General features: G+C 39.8%; 1 protein-coding gene across 1 annotated transcript in view; it reads left to right on the forward strand.

Annotated features, from left to right (window-relative positions):
* LOC141786862 (protein phosphatase 1 regulatory subunit 29-like) overlaps positions 1-14508 on the forward strand; it is a 265322-nt gene that overhangs the window by 93161 nt on the left and 157653 nt on the right. The window contains exon 2 of the mRNA XM_074665295.1: positions 2057-2415. The gene's annotated coding sequence lies outside the window, so the exon portion shown is untranslated. The remainder of the gene's footprint in view (positions 1-2056; positions 2416-14508) is intronic.

The raw sequence follows: 14508 nt of genomic DNA on the forward strand, positions 1-14508 counted from the left end.
GTTTTACTGGATCAAGGGTCTGTGACTTGTACAGAGTTAGAGGCACCCCGAACCAAAAACAACCATAACAACAGTATCCTGCAATGCCATGCAGCATCCTCTGGAATGAGCCTTGTTGGTCAGGGGTTCATCCTACAGTAAGATAATGAGCACTAACGAGTTATTGTAAGCGATGCCAGAACTACTTTAAGAATACAGAACAAGACAGTAAACTAGAAAAGATGAAGTGCACTGCCAGCACAGTCTCCAGAGATGGTTTAGGTAAACTAGACAGAAGAGCAAAAGCAAAAAAACAAAAAACAAAGAATATTTAAACTCAGTTGCTGTCATTCCCGCCAAAGGTAATTAATTTGATGAGTCAAAAGTTTAGAATGCATTTATGTTTATAAATTGATTCAATTATAATTTTTTTGTTTCACTTTAATTGTTTAATAGTTCCGTGTTTTTTTTCCAGAGTATAATGAGACATTTAACTGCATCATTTTCAATAAAAAAGTACTGGTAAAATTGGGATGTTCCAAAACTATTGGCCAGTAGTGTATTTCTCAGTTTTCCTCCAGGATCTTTAGTCTTTCATCTCCATAAAGTTGCAGAAGTAACCTCCTGTCATAAACATTCAATTTCAAATTCTCCATGCGTCTAACCAATCCTCTCCCTCATCCTATCATTTGCTTTCTTACTTTTCTCTCTTCACACCTGCTCCCTCTGCCCACCTCTCCTTGAACACATCATGAAGCCAGAGGATTCACACACAGATTGAGAACAGAAAAGATCTTTCACCTTGCTCTTGAAACCACTTAAGATTTCTCAAACTATGCCCTGCCTCTTTATACCAAATTACTTTTTACTGACTGACTCGGTGTGCTCTGGCATTTGGAATAGCCGCATGCTTTCCTTCTTTCTCTTGTCTGTCTAGTACAGACATGTCTGTTTCTGTCAATTGAACACCATGGGTCAGTTGTTTCCCACTTGTTCAGTCACACTGTTTACAATTCGGCTTACTGAATAGGATTCTTGCCTCAGCTGCTACAGCTCAGAAACAACATATGTTCAGATTCAAATAACCAAGCTGTGTGGCGACCTCGAGAACTATGACTCAAGTTGGATCTGGCCAAGGAAGAAAAATGTGTTTGGATGGGCCAACAAATATCCAACACCCAATGTCAAGCTGACAGGCAGCGTTGGTGTAGAATTTTAGTTTGCAGACAGATTTATGTATTTCTACCTCATGTAAATATAGTAGTTTGAAGTTTTCACACTTAGTATGAACACCCAGTACTGTTAATTTCTATCCATGTTTGAAATATTGGACAGCATTCTTTCATCTCAAACCACAAATCCATTTTTTCCTTCGATGTTAATTGTGAGGTGGTGTTAAAAACATGTCCCTTGTCATTTTCTGATGCTGTGGGAAAGTTGCATTTTGCCACATCGTAAACAGGAAGGTGTGAAATCCCGATTTTGATCCTCAAGTATTAAAAAATGTATCTTAAAAACAGAGATCTTGGTAATAATGTAAAACATGTCAATGTTGTAAAAGCCGATGATTGTCATTGCTATAGAGCTAATTTGAGGGTTTTCTCTATATTTTAATATTTTTACTATTCTCATTTTATTTATTCAATTCATTTCTGCTTAGTTAATAAAATGAATTGAAGTGCATTTGATGATGGAAATATATAACTCCCTCTAATGTCCCCCATCTTTGTTTGATTCAATAATCTCAAAGTCAGTTCCTGCTCAGCGGTAACTCTGTTGATTATCTCAAAGGTTGGACAGTCTTCTCAGTTTATCAGCTTCACAGATACAGCACCTGCATACATAATCAAAATATGATCATAATCTGTGATGAGATTCTTCAATGTTATAAGGTATTTCAACACAGTTTTCAATCAGGCAGAAGGTGCTTGCTGTGTGGCCCCTAATCAAGCCTGTGTGATGAATTGATTGATTTGATCCTTATCTACGTCATTCACTCTCTTCTCACATGTTTCTCTGAATCAAATGTAATTTAAAGTTTAACCAACAAGCTTTTTTTTTTTTCTCTGTCCTTTAGCTCTACTTCTACTTCTGAGACTTCTTGCTTGGCCTGTGGAGACAGAACCAATTGGCTGGACAACATCTGTTCCCCTGCTTGAGTGAACCCTGGGAAATCAGATCCAATTGGGCTGCAACACATGGTTTCAAGACGACAGTTTTAACAACCTTCTGGGAAAATACTGCAGAAGAATCTTTGTTCTGAGCACTGACTCGAAACATCTAAGGAACATCATAGTGGTATCTAAAACTTCAGCATCATCCTGATCTAGGAGGCTCAGCTGAAGCTCTTCCCAGCAGCCCGTCCAGGTGCTGGCAGGACTCCGCGCGCCCCCCTGCTGCTGCTCTCTGGAGTTCAGTTAATCCACTGAAGTAGAGGTGAGTGAGTCGATTCACACCATTTTCTCCAATATAAAAACTCTTACAGTCAAGAGTAGATAGCTGTCATTTTGACTCCCATTCACTTCTAGTGAGGCATGGTGTTTCCAATAAGCCCAGTGCTTTGGCCTGGGTCTGACAGGGCAGCCAGCCTCTGCTGACAGCTCACCCACTGAAGCTCTTTTTCAGCAAGAGTACTTGACAGAGCCCAGTGGCATTTCACCGTGAAAACATTGATACGTGATGGGTTTTGGCCAAAGTAACCTGGCTAGCAATGCAGGATCTCTGTTGCCATAGCAGCAGGTGCAGATCCATATGCATGAGTGCAGTGTGATTTTGGAGAAAGAGTGCTGAGGGAGGAAAAGCTGTGGAGGCTTGAAACATTTCTGGTGTCCGGTGGCATTTTAGTGGAGATGGATCGTTGGTGTTGGCTCAGTTTCAGGGTCAGATTGGATTTTGGAGCAGCTGTGATGCATGGTGATGATGTTTGTGGACATTTGGATGAAACTTAAGTATTTTTCAGCAGCAACTCAAACAACACAGACAGGAAGATTTGTTTCAAAATAAATTTTATTTTGTCTGTGTCCCACTTTGAGCATCATGCTGGAGAGCGCCCTTGTTTTGGAGATGCTAAAATCCTTCATCCTGAATGTAGGTCCTGTTCTAGTTCTGCATGCGAGAAACTGGGATGATTTTTTTTTGTTGGGTTTCAAACATTCATAAATTTATCTCTCCTTGAGGAATGCCATTATTTCAGGAACTATCGATCATCTCTGAACTGAAAAACCACAAATCTCAGTGCAAAAGTGCTGGTAAAACTAACCTCAAAATAACACATATATTGGTGTGCAATGCATCCTGATAAAGAATTCCATCTCTTATTATTTTATATGATCAAAAACCACTCATGCTTAGACAAAAGAGGAGGAAGTTTTAGTTTCTGATTGTCTTTTAAGAAAGGATGAGTTAAGATAAGATACGATACTCCTTTCATCACACAATGGCCCACAGACTGACAGCATAATTAATGAAAAACAATATCCAGAATAATAAAACAGTGGGAAGGTTATTGCAGATTAAGAAGATGGGAGGCATTAGCTGGGGTAAAAAGTGTTCCTGGTGATCAAATAGTTGGACCCAAAATGTGAAAAAAAAAGTGAAATGCTGTCACCTAAGTTTATTTGCAATGATATTCTCCTGATGTGAAAAGCTGCATAAGGGAAGATGATCTAAATGAAAAAAACTTGTTTAAAAGAAACTCCAAAGCCCCGCTGGTTTTATGATTTTGTTTTCATACCTTCATTCTTTTCCAAAAGACCCTTCAATGCTCCAATCCCAGTTCCTGATCAGTAACATTTCATTCTACAAATATATAAAACTCTGTCCTACTGAACAGAAAATCTAGATTAAACTTGGTCAAAAAAGTATGCAACTTTGAAAACTCAGATACACAAACATACTTTTTAAATGAATGGCCAAGGCCAAAGAAAAGCTGAAAAAACGCAAAAAGTGAATTTCTTTTCGCTCCTGAAAACCTACGCCACTCTAAAACATTTTTTCAGCTGGTTGTACTCATTCAAATCCTGATTGGTTCATATAACTGTTCACGGTAGCAGGCTTTGTCTGAACTGCAAACATACATTTGATGTCAGCAGTATGAGTGGTGACAAATGCATGCTGTGTTGTTGTAAATCAGACTTCAGGTGTTGTAAAACGCAGTGCACAGTAATTCTTGACCACTCTAGGTACCTTTCTAGATCCTCCAGAATGAGAGTGGTTGTTTACTGTCTCTGAGGGAACCACACTCAAGTTACCTTTCATGAGTTGCTAATTGAGATGTTCAATTCATTGTTCAAAAAACTAGGAGCATGTTCAAGAAAAGTAATCATTGTCAACCCACTTTGGGTTATTACTGATGTGGTAAGATGAATGCCATCAAATGGGGAACTGTTCATTTAGTTCTTTAAAATAAATCTCAACTGTGTTTTACAGACATTAAAATGATTCAACCCTTGATCTTCTGGCAAATAGCAACAACCTTATGTCCCATGAAGGGCAATGACCCAAAACGCTGTTTTTTTGTTTTATTGATTAATTTTGGAGCAGTTTCTGGTGTGTGGTTTTTTCACCTTTACGTGTGCCATCTCTGTCTCTTTCCAGGATGAACTGCTACCCTCTCTATCCAAGCAGTAAAGCAAACCATGGTGCCTTGAGACAGATAGTCTGAAGTTTTTTCCATATAGCAAGGAGATGAAAAATAATTATGTTGGCATTCTTCAGTACAGAAATATGTTCTCACTAATTAAATTGATTGCATTTCTTTGAAAGTTTGACAAGATGTTAAATCATAAGTTGTGCTCAAAGTTAGTCCACCCACACAATGAAGACTCTTGAGCTCATTGGAGAATCGCTCTGAAGCAAGTAAGATATTTCTGCCGATGGTTTTATTGGCATGAAACGTTTAAGTTGGTGTTTCTATTTACAGACATTTCTATTTTCACCAAGTTTTTTTCTAAGTTGTGTCGTTGGCAGGAAGGGATCTGTACTTTCAGTTTTATTTATATAATCTTCTGACCAACTGCGGAATCAGCTGTTTCAAAGAGGATAGATTTGGTTGCTTAAAGAACTGAATTTTTAATCAAACAGTCAGAAATGTACTAAAATCATCCCATGTACACGATGATGTATAAACTTTTTTTTTTGAGTTGTTGATGTATTTTGAAAGGGTGTAGACCTGTGTACCGTCAGATCCCTAAAAATAGCTTGATAAACCTTGTCTTACAAGGTCTCGTATTTTCTCAAACACTATCTTTCTTTTCTCTGTCGATTAACAAATGCTTCCTAATTTAACAGCTTTAAAGCTTATTTTGATCAACACAACCCTGTGTAAAGACTCCTGCTGGTAAATGCCCACCTCTGCTCAGGCTTTACATTTTTAAAGATGTGCTTAAGACTGTTTTTGATCTTTTATTAGACTGAAAAAAAGACCTAACCTGGCTTCTCCTCCTGTCATGTTTTGCAATAAATTAGCAAGAGATTTCTCTCTCAGTCTCGTCAGGGTTATGATGTTACTGGATGATGATGTAGCAGATGACTGTTGGCTCTGAGGCATATTTCAGGATTTCTTAATGCACTAAAGTGTGTATTGTTTCCTGGTTGGGGCATAGACTTGATCTAAGCTCATCTAGACATCAAAAGACACTTTAAAAACACAAGTAATTTACCAGTTTCACCTGTTTTTCTGGAGCCAACTGGGTTCTCAGTGTAGTTTATCCCCATAGTACCACTGGTTTTTCAGAGCCTTGCTCAGGGTCTATTCTGAATTTGGAAGTAAATATTTTCTTCAACAGAAATATTTCATTAAGCATACTCCGGGGTTGAAAAGTAGCTTTTCAAATAAGCAACCGAGAGGCACATTTTTAAGTGGGGCTTTAAAGGTTGTGTCCACCCTTTAAAAAAACAGGTGCTCAATATAACAGCCTTCAAGTGGTTCAGGCTAAAAGGGCTGGCTTTTCTGTGCAGCAGAAATCAAAAGGTTTTTTCCCATTATTCCTTTGGTTGGATTGATTTTAGTATTTCAAGTAAAAGGGTTTGATGGAGAAAGAGATCTTTCACTTTTCTTTGTACAATTTATATAAATAACTACGAAAAGGACTTTAAAGCACCAGCTACTGAATCCCTCATGTTATTTTGCCATAAAGATTGAAAAGCTTTGCTCCATTCAGTGGGGTTTTACCTCAACCAATGAGATTTTTCTGCATGAGCAGCTCTGTGTTTTGGAAGCGCAGCTGTGACTGAAATCGTCCTTGTGGTAAATACAAAACAGTCCTCTTCCCTTTTTTTTTAAGAGGATGTAAAATATGTTTGCTAAACACCGCACTTTGGACGAACTTGACACAACTGGAGTTTACATTTTCATGGCCCATTTCATTTCATTTTCTTTTCTTTATTGTTTTTTCACTTTGTACTCACTCTGCTAAATTTTCTGCTCTGCAAAATTGAAACCATCGCTCTTTGAGCTTGTGAAAAAGCCAGGAATGGAGTCTGTGCCGGCTGAGTAACCTCAAAATCTATTCCTCTTGTTCCAACACGTATGCATAATTCTTGGTTTTGCAGCCTGTTGAGGTCTGATTTCTTCTCATGTTGGCTCTGAAAACAGCCAACACTGATAGAAATGACAGGATGTGTCATTCACCAGAGTCACTTGATGAAGTGCAAGAGGGATTTTAGTGTTTTAATGTATCTTATGAATATTAAAACAACATGTATCCCTCTAATGTTGGTCATTACCCTGTCAAAGTCAAGATTTACAGTCTCATTAACTTAGATGAAACTACTTTACGTCAAAGACATCTGGCACAGGCAATCATTTCTAAAAAAATATCCGGGTAACATTAATACGAAAGGAAAAAAAAAACCAAACTTAATTAGACAGTTCTCCTGATCAGAAATTGCTTAAAGAGTCGCTCACCTCATTCATGCATGAACTGCAGGGCAGACGAGTGTGGTGTTCCTCACCTCGTTAGTATGCAGTGTGTTGGTGTGATGCTGACGTGATTTGATTTAGTAGATCATCTTCTCAGAGCCAGAGGTTAGTTAAGTGAATGTTCACCTTGAACAACACACATCATGATTTTTTTCTCTTATAGTACATCAGGGTGCTTGTGCATATGTGCGGGGGAGTTTTGCTGCATGGGATCGACTTTGAGCTCATGAATGTTGGTGGTGGATTATGTGTGTGTGTTGGGATGAGTGGATTAACCAGTGTAAGGTGGATCCATGAAGGTGAAAGTCTAAATGTGTGTGTGTGTGTGTGTGTGTTTTGATGAGTTCTTTTAATTTTTTAATTTTTCCAGTGTGACAAAATAAAAGTAAAGTGTGTGTGTGTGTGTGTGTGTGTGTGTGTGTGTGTGTGTGTGTGTGTGTGTGTGTGTGTGTGAAGGTGTGAGAGCTCTCATATAAAAGCTAGAATGCGTTGAAATTCACAAATACACAAATTTGAAAAACAAAGTTCAGGATAACTCCTCTTATAGAGATTTAATTGTCTGCACAAGTTTTAATGGCAGTGTACTGCACGGTGCTGCAGATTGTTTCTGGTTTGACTTCTGTACAGGCATGCATAGATTCTTGCCAGGTACTCCAGCTTAGTTCTACAATAAAAAAAAAAAAAAAAGCATATCTTAATAAATTGCCTGTAGGTGTGAGTGTGCAGTGAATAGCTAGTCTCTACAGCCCATGATAGCACTGGCAACCTGTTGGCCCTGTAGCCAATTACAGCTGGGGAGAGCTTTATAAGAAGGTGCTTGGTATGTAGGTGGGATGTAAAGGGGTCTTCAGAGGAGTCGGGCTCAGGAAATTTAAATAGAAGATGCAATCAGCTGATTGGAGCTGGTATTGAAGGATCATCATTTACTGAGAGCTAAGCCTTAACGTAGGCTTTACATGTTTGAGACCAACACTCTAAGCCCTGCTGCACATACTTATGTAGCTCAGTGATATGGCACCATAGTTAGGGTTAAACAACTGGAGTTGTCAAAACAACTTTACCTGCTTGTGTGCACAACTTTATCCACATTTTGGAAACAGTTTAATTTTTTTGGGATGGGAGACCTTTTTAAACCATCAAATGTGCATGAGCAAACCTGGGTGCAAAGCAAAACCCGAGCTGCCACCCCTGGTACTGTGAAATGAAGCCAATGTAAAAGGTGTGGGCTGGTCCCAGAAGAGAAGAAAACTAAAAAATAAAAACACATACTTAAGTGCTCATGTTCTCAGCAGAATTAACATTTTTTTACAGCCTAGGACATTTTTTTTTTTTGTGGAATGGAGTAGTTTGTTTTCAATAATTCAAACATCAAGAATGTACAAATGCTGAGAGTTATGAATAGGTTTTGAATAGTTATAGTAATGTAGAGTTGTATGACAGGTGGAAGGGTTAAAGCTGCTTGTTTGAAGGCTTAAAGCTTATTGTGAGGAGTTTTAGGAAGCTATATTTCTCATTTCTTTCCAGCATTCCATCATCATACTTTCAAGCGTGAATACATGAACGTATGAGTGACAATCTGTAAATCAGTTTGACTGATTTTTAACCTGACTAAAAGACAGCAGAAAACTTCTGAGTCATATATATCCTCAGCGTGAATAAAAGTCTTGGAGACCTACGGGTGATGCATTTTCAGCTGACTGATTAACAATTCAGCTAATTTGACTAAGAAAATCCATCAAAGCAGTGACAGATTGCATTTACTTGCCTGTAATACCCAGTAGATCTCAAAACAACTTGAAGGCACAGGAAACAAGCTGGTCGTAATGATGCTACTTGCTCACTCCGCCTTTGAATGTCTCTGTTCGCCCTGTGTATATGTGTGTGTTGGTTAATCTCCTGCATTCATCACTGGCTGCTTTTAATGTTGGTGATACATCACTTTAAGCTTATCTACTGTTGCAATTGTTGCAAGTCACACTGAATACAGAGCAGCTGCTAAATGTATAAACTGCATTTTTTGTGTATGTCTGTTTGCTTTGAAAGCCAGAAATTGAAGAGTTGTGGTCTCGGATTTGACAGGGCCTGCTCCACAATAAGCCCCCAGGAGGTCAGACTAATCTGTTTCATCACCTCTTCATCCCTCCATGCTTCAATCCAGCCAATTTTATCCTGAATTTCCCTCCCAAACCTGCCAGCCTGGAGTGCCAGGTTCCACAATGGCTGCTCGGACACAGGGAAAGGCCGTGGAAGGCTGCCAAACACTCCCCATGAATCCTTCACGCACACACTCATTATGGGACGAATTTCATCAGGAGGTAATGCTGGCTTGGCTTGCTCAGTCTGGCTGCCCCTTTCACCTGGGATGTCCCCATCTCCTCAAAGCCCATTGTGGCACGACCCAGGTGGAACCTAGGGGGACTGCAGCTCAGCCACCCTGCAATCGACCCACTCATTCTGGGTACCCCACTGTAATTTGGAGCGCATGTTTGGATGGAGGTAAAGCTGAAAGGAAGGAGGGAGAGCCTTGTGCATTAGCCATGCTAATCTCATTAGTGCTGCAGAGATTGAATCCTGTAGGAATCTGCTGCCGTTGCCAGGAGAGATGGAGGAGCTTGTATATTATTAAAGGGTTTGCTCTGTCACAGGGGATGTCGAGGATGGGAAAGGGAGGAAACAGATTTAAGGGAGGAGGACAGACAGACTGAGGGTGAATGAGAGAAAAGTGAAACACAGGGGATGAAGAAACCTGTCACAGAGAGGAGCCCTGTCACAATTGAAATACAGCTATGTGAGGCGAAAACAGGTTCTTTTAGACAGTGGAAAGGAGACAGACTTAGAAAATAATGAAAACTACCTTAGGGGCACAATAAATTGGGGAAAAAAAACAAGACTTATCTTTTATTACTTCATTACAGAAAAAAAAACAACTGTTACTACTCCTAATGTGGTGCAACCTGAACAAGTGGAACTAACAACGTGCACCACAACAATTAAACAATGTAATCTGCAATATTACACTAACAGTCTTATCAGGAACGAGGAGAAGCATGACTGAGTTATGAGTAAATTACAAGCTTTTGAAATGCTGTTGTTCTACTTCTCTGTTCAATCTAAGAAAATAAACAGACTCAGCTAGCAGCCTGGCAAATTCTTTTTGGGGCTTTAAGGATCCGTAAGAGGCACTTAGGGTTTGCAGGTGTGTTAAATGTCCCATATTCTGCTCCTTTTCTGCAGTTTAATATGGATCATTGATGTCTTCATGAAATGGTAGTAACATGTTTTGATCCAAAAAGCCAATAAATCAAGCACGGCAGCATTGTTTCCAGGCTCTCGTAGCCCTTCTGTTCAGAACGGTCTGATTTAGTGGGTGTGACCTTCATATGTAAATGAGCCACTGCTGATACCGCCCCGCTCTTCTGCGTCAGGGAGAGCGGCGCCATGTAACCATGACTACCGAGCTCTGAGTGCACAATGTTAAGAAAACAGCAAAGCTCGTTTACCGTAACATTACAGGCTAAAACAACAGGCTAACCGCAGCTAAAGTTAGCATCCTGAAGCTAACACAGAGACAGGGGGGACATCGAGGAAAAGCTCTTACATTTGCACCACAGCACACAGCATTTAAAATACTCACATTTCCAGGGTCTAAGGTTTGTTGGTGGATGGTTGGTAACGCGCCTGGATTCGGGACCAGTCTATTCGCTAGCCCTCTGTAGTACTGTCCAAAGTTGGAAAAGCGGTCGGCCGTGAAGTGACTAGCACACACATGCACAGTTTTACTGAGTGTAGCTGGCACATTTCCTGATAAATGAACTCTAGCCACTTAGTCTTGTCTTCTTTCGGGATGGGAAGCTTGTGCATGGAACTATGTGGCTGTTTACAGCCAAAAACAGAGCAGTGATGGCTCTTCAACTTTGACATTCTCCTCCCCGCTGCTGGAGAGATTTCTCTCCAGCAGCAGGGAGGGGAGTGGGCAGGGAGGAGGTTCGGGGGTATCTACTCCGGTGGACCAATCAGGTCAGACTTGCTCCTGATTGGTCAAAAAAGGGAATCGCTGACGTCAACAAATTCCCAAAATCCAGCTCATTTGAAGTCAGAATTTTACATTCAGAAGCACTACTGAGTACAGGTTTGTTCATTAAATATCACATTTTGTGGGCTGGGAGGAAAGCCAAAGACCCACAAATTTCACTAAAAGACTTAAAGTGTTTTTTGCACAATATGGGACCTTTAAAGACACCAAAGGTAAAGCCGAGCTACAGCCAAATGGCACCTTGACACAGTGCACCTATGATGCTATGAGTTTTTTAAGAGACTACATTTCATTAATAGTATTACTGGTGACAATATCTAGGGCTGTACCTGACTCTTGACCTGGAAACTCAGAAAGTCTGGGTTCCATTATTTGGTCTCGGGTAGGGGTTTTGACTTTTGGTTTTTAGTGAGATATATCACAACTAACAGGGGTAACGGTTAGTAAACAGTGACACTTTATGTAGTCTCAAAGTCCCTCAAAGACACACACAGATGCACACAAAACTTCTCCAACTGAGTTGCCACAGTAAGTGGAATTGTCGGGGTCCCAGACACAAACGAACCATAGACACTAAAACAACAGTCTGTTTCGACGATGACTCCAAAACTCTGGAGTGAGAAGCCAGTGGAGCAGCAGGAAGAAGATAAAACTCTCAAAGGAGAGGCAGAGAGGAGACAGTGAAAGGGCAGTAGACATGGCAGAAATTAGAGAGTGGAAAGAAAATATATGAACAAAAAAAATATGAGAGGGGCAAGACAGAAAGTCACAGAGGTGAGAGAAAAATTGGAAGATGACCAGCAAAGGAGGAGAGAAAGAGCTGGATGGTTTGTTTGAAAAGCCCTGGCCTTGTGGGAGGGGAGGAGAGGGAGGTCTTGTTTGGACAGTCACAAGTTTACAAGGTCGCTGTCTAGTGAGGCTTCAAAACGTATCTTGTACTGTGGTTCCACATGGGAGGCTATAAAAGGGCAGAACTGCCACAAAATGACAGGAGAGACAGGTGGAAAGATAAAGCATAAGAAGTGAAAAGGAACCTGTCTTAACTTTTTAACAGCAAGGTCTCCACAGGGATAATGGACGTTCTTCACTTTTATCTATACGTGTTTCCTATCTCCTTCGTTTCTTTTCTGCCCACCTCAAAACTTATCCTGGCCTCCTCCTCTTCTCTTCATGACCCGTGTTGTAAGTGATACTCACCTTTTTTTCACATCACATGTATTGAACAGAAAGTATTACCCAGTACAACTTTGATATAAAATAAAAAAATAAAAATGGGTGGTGGTCACTCTCTATGGTCTGTCGTGATACGGAAATGGAAGGAGCTTTCCGTTTGTTTGTCTAAACTCTGCATTTATTTCATTAATCCATGTTTCTGTCAACTGAATAATAGTGATGTCCCACATTATATATATATATATATATATATATATATATATATATATATATATATATATATATATATATATATATATATATATATATATATATATATATATTCAGTTTGGCTTATTAATATGAAATTATTCACTGCTGCTTCTGCCCCATATACATGTCTATTAAGCTCAAAGCAGGACAACTTATAGGCAGTTTTTAAAGATGTGTATGGACCATGTAGTGTTATCAGAATCACCATCCACAGTGTGCTGCCCTAAGTGGAATTTGCCCCAGTGGACCAGTGTCACGCTTTTCATCAAATCTTTTTTAGATCTCTCTGATTCCTGCCGTCACACTGCTCATCCTTCTCTTCCCCTTTTCATTTTCTCTTATTTCCACGCTCCCTGATGTCCTGACTTGTTCCCCCTTCATGCTTTGAATTGTCTCTTTCCATTCACTTCACTTTGTCACACAGATGACCTTTTGTTATGTCCTAGACCCAGTTCTTGTCTTCCTCACTGTCCTTTTCCCCCCTTCACCTGTCTTTTGGTTCCCACTTCCTGTCTGTGCCACTGTCTCAGGTGTATTTCTTGATATCTTTCATCCTCTTTGTGTTGTTATCTGACGTAGGTCAATGCAGGGCTCCACCCTTATCTCAGGGTTGCAGTCTCACAGTTTTTGGCTGTTGTGAGGAGTCGAAACCTCCAGTATTGTAAAACTTGGCCTCCAAAGCTTTGGTTTCCCCAAAAGATAAAACAGAATGTCACTGTTCACTTTAATATGCGTCATTGTATGATATCTGATGGCATTTTTCAGATCACTGGAGACAGGGAGTACTGCTTTTTTTCTTCTCTTGTCTGTGTCCTCACCTAACTTTACCTTGTCAGATTTTTCAGTCTCTGCTCATGCTATCGCGTTTTTACTTGTGTTATCCAGATGCTGAGCTGTCCAGGGACTGAACATCACAATAACAGTGTCATGTATTTCTTCTGCCTCTAATGCGTGCATCTTTTTGGAAATCAATGCTTAAAACGCAATCAAAACATTATTGTGTAAACATATACTAAATGTAGAAAAAAAATCAGAACATCTTCACATTGCGTCAGTGATTTGAACTTACGTTTTTAGAACTTAAATATCCTTATGTCCGAAACAGTTTTAACCTCTGCGTATTTTAAAATGTGTTGTAAAATTTTGCAAGTTGTTTGTTCCATTCAAACTCCTGGATTATTTTGTCACATAAAACCTAAAAGCACTTTTTTTCTTGGGGGAAAGTTGGAAATATTGCAAGTGTCAGGGGAGATCAGTTGAAACTTTTCGTCCTGTGTCTATCGCCTTCATTCCTGAGAGATGGCCTAATCCTATGCCCAGAAGAACTGAAGTGTTCTCTCGCTGTTCTTTGCTATTTCTTTCATTTGGAGCCACCATCTTGTGAGGTTCATGAAGTGAGAAGCTTTTCAAAACGAGTGAAAATGAAACCTGACTGGATACTGGCAACAGCAAATACCAGTGGGAGTTCATGTCAAGAAGGAGGAAATGTAACGAGAGAAGTGAATGTCAAAGCAATCAATCACAATGCCCTCAAACCACTCAACTGACGTCTGTTTTGCGACACTGTACGTATGTTTGGATGGATTATAAAGAAATGAGGCCTAAAATTCACAAATTTTAAAAAGTTGTTACCTTATTTTCATCATCAAGGCTTTGACAACATGTAGGGCAACAAATAGAATAAATTTATTAGGGTAACGTGTGAACTTCTCCATCCTAAGCAGTTAGGATGTTAGTGTATTCCTCTGTGTCTTTCACGTCCCTGTTTTTGCTCACCTCTTCTCACCCCCTCATTGAGTTTTCTCCTGTCACATCTTGTGCAGGTGTTATTTTTTTTCACACTTTTATCCTCTTCTCTTCTTTCTTAGTGATTCTTTCATTTTTCCGCCCTTCTTTTCCTCAGTGCTTTCCCTCATTTCCCTCTGACTGGTTGCTGATTTATCCATCCACTCAGGCTTTAATTCATGTCAGCACAGTGATTCACCCTGAGTGAACTCTCCCTTCTCTCCTTCTCACTTTTGGATTATTCCCCCCCCCCTTCTCATATCAGGGAGTGCTTCTGCTTTTTGCCGCTTGTTTTATTGTGAAACTTATGTCACATCATGTGTATCATGAAAAACTCCAATTAAAACATTGAGGACTTACTCAC

This window comes from Halichoeres trimaculatus, unplaced genomic scaffold (genome assembly GCF_033239565.1).
Source record: "Halichoeres trimaculatus isolate MK-OKI-2021-1 unplaced genomic scaffold, fHalTri1.1 fHalTri1_scaffold_2, whole genome shotgun sequence".
Taxonomy (NCBI): domain Eukaryota; kingdom Metazoa; phylum Chordata; class Actinopteri; order Labriformes; family Labridae; genus Halichoeres; species Halichoeres trimaculatus.